The following is a 2,979-nucleotide window of genomic DNA, read 5'->3' as shown; positions in this document are numbered from 1 at the left end:
TATACACGTCATCTCGTAGACCTCACACACGAAGTCGTGTACAAAGCCACTCCGTTTCATCTTCAAAGAATGTACCAGCTATTAACAACTTAGGTATGATCTGATCACATTTTACATGCTACTAAATTCTTTATATGATTTGTACCCTCTAACATAGATCAATAATATATATATATATATATATATATGCTAAACCATATTCCAGAAAAAGCACTAAGTATATTTCTGTACTAATGAAACAAAGAATGCATCAACATACAGTTGCTCAAACCTAATATCTAAGGATCATAAATGCCTGAAATCCTATAGTCTCTGCTTCTGAACTCTTGCATCTGCCTTACAACATCACCCTTGATTGCTCTATTCAACTTCTAAACTCTAGCAACTGTCTTACAAGATTACTATTGATTGCTCTATTCTACCAAAAAAATACTTATAATGGTACATTCGTACATATGTATGTGCACAGATCAAAATAGTATTCCGGCTAGAACATGAACTAACATAGAAATTGGTAAGTTTGGCCATTAATAGTTGTTTTCCTGCTTCATTCTTGCACATAGCTAAAAAAAAGAGAAAAGAAATAATATACCAACATGATTTTTTTGAAACAGAACCCCCTATAGGACCACTTTCTATTTCATATGCGCGACCAGGCCACGAAGATGCACGAAATGCAGTAACAAGTAAGTGCTACACACAAAATGAAATTCACATATATATATATATGTATGTATATATATATATATATATATATATATAAGAAACTCACTCAATAAATATATGTTATAATTCCCATTAAAAATCATTATGACCAATGCAGGGGATCATTTCTGCCCAATTGTGCCACTGCATATTGCTGCACAGAATCGAAGAAAGAGAAAACGTTTAAACCATTTCAAAGCTCTAACGCGACAAGGTTTACTAATTTCCTTCCCTTTTAATAATACAGTTTTTTTTTCACCAACAAGTTACTAGCTGCATCAATGTTCCATATATTAATTAAACTGATGCTGATTTTTCCAGCTTCGTCAGCTGGTATATCACTTTATTCATTACAAGATACATTTGGATCATCAAAAGAGTACACAAATTTCCTCAAAGGTATGGAATCCTGTACCTATACATTGAATAAATATAACTACAACATCTAATCTTTAACACACGATATTATACTAGATTTAATCTAAAATAACTTTCTTATTGTTTTTGTTCATACATTTAGAGAAATATAAAGACCGATCTTATTATGGGGGGCCAGATTATGTCTGTGATAAATATGGTGCTATCTTTTGGTATCAAGAACGTATAGAAAAAAACAGTTCATATGCCCAGAAAAGAATTGTATATAATTTATGTTGTCATGGTGGGAAAGTCTCATTACCATGCTTCAGACCTAGACCAGAACCATTTAATGAACTTATTCGGTTTGACGGAGGCCCAAGAAGCAATAAGTTCATGCGCCATATAAGGCAATACAACTCTATATTTACTTTTACCTCTATGGGAGTTCATGTTGATCAAAGCATTAATACTGGCGACGGTCCATATGTATTTCGTATCAATGATGTGGTGCATCATCGTATAGGATCTTTATTACCTAGAGATGGTGAACCACCTCAATATGCTCAGCTTTATATCTACGACACTGACAATGAAGTAGCCAAAAGACTAAATATATTTACTAATGATGTAACATCAAAGGATTTATATTATAAAGATGCTAGATACATATAATCCTTTAGTGAAAGAATTCAGAATGGCAAGAGATCATTTACTATCGCCGACAGCACCGGATAAATCAATCAGACTAATCGAAAGTTATACATCTCATGGGGATAAATACAGTTTACCTGCTGCTTCTGAATTAGCTGTATTGATGATAGGCGATGCTTCTATTGGTGCAACTGAATTTGATATCATTGTTAAATGTCATAGTGGTGAATTCAAGCAAATACACCCTATACATCCAACACTCATGGCTCTACAATATCCTCTTTTGTTTCCATATGGTGAACCAAATTTTCATTTGGGTATCAAGTATAAACAAATCAATGATCAACCTTTAACCAGTAGACAAGGGGTCACAATGCTAGAATATTTTACCTATTATGCTCATTACCGGAAAAATGACCCAAATTCCTATACTTGCTGTGGCCGATTATCTGATCAAGCTTCTGTTAATGCATATATCTTGCGTGGAAAGCGAACGCTTGACATTTTATTATTTTCACCAAGCTGAATTAAGGTCTGAAACCTATCAAGCAATTGCTAAAGCTATTAATAGAGAAGCATCAACAGGTAGAGATGTTGGGATAAAACGCATGTTACCCTCCAATTTCATTGGCTCTAAAAGATACATGGTGCAAAATTATCATGATTTTATGGCCATCTGTCGTGTCTATGAAGCACCACAACTCTTAACACATACTTGCAATAGCAATTGGCCTGAAATAATAGAGGCAATTAAGTATGAATCAGGCCAAATACCACATGACCGAAATGATATTATTGTCCGGGTTTTCCACCTCAAATTACATGAGCTATTAGACGATCTCAAAGATGGTACTATATTTGGGCTGTCTCTAGCTGGTAATACTTATCTCCAATCATTTTTTTTTGCTCTTTAATTATATTCTTCTATTTCTTCCAAATGCGACCATTATACTACAATATTTTTGATATATAGCAGCCCTCATATTTATATTCTTTACCTTGGTTATGCTTCTTGTAACAAATAATAATAATTTGTTCTTCCCTTACAGTTGTTCATACAAATGAATTTCAAAAGTGCGGTCTACCACATTCTCATATTCTAACATGGCTAAGTCATGAAAAGTTCGAATATTCACCTCCTCTATTGATTCTTATGTTTGTGCTGAAATTTCTAATAAAAAAACAGATCCTTTGGGTTACCATTTAGTAGAAGAATTTATTATTCACGGTCCATGTGGGAGGCACAATCTAAATGCCCCATGC

General features: G+C 33.7%; 1 long non-coding RNA gene across 1 annotated transcript; it reads left to right on the top strand.

Annotated features, from left to right (window-relative positions):
* Window positions 1-601: 601 nt before the first annotated feature.
* LOC133887646 (uncharacterized) lies at window positions 602-1,423 on the top strand. Its single transcript, XR_009903634.1, has 3 exons — window positions 602-686; window positions 824-919; window positions 1,027-1,423. It is a non-coding gene; the product is annotated as an uncharacterized LOC133887646 (long non-coding RNA).
* The last annotated feature ends 1,556 nt before the right edge of the window (window positions 1,424-2,979 follow it).

Source organism: Phragmites australis, chromosome 13 (genome assembly GCF_958298935.1).
Source record: "Phragmites australis chromosome 13, lpPhrAust1.1, whole genome shotgun sequence".
In the NCBI taxonomy this organism is placed as follows: domain Eukaryota; kingdom Viridiplantae; phylum Streptophyta; class Magnoliopsida; order Poales; family Poaceae; genus Phragmites; species Phragmites australis.
This window is presented reverse-complemented; position numbering and strand designations above follow the sequence as displayed.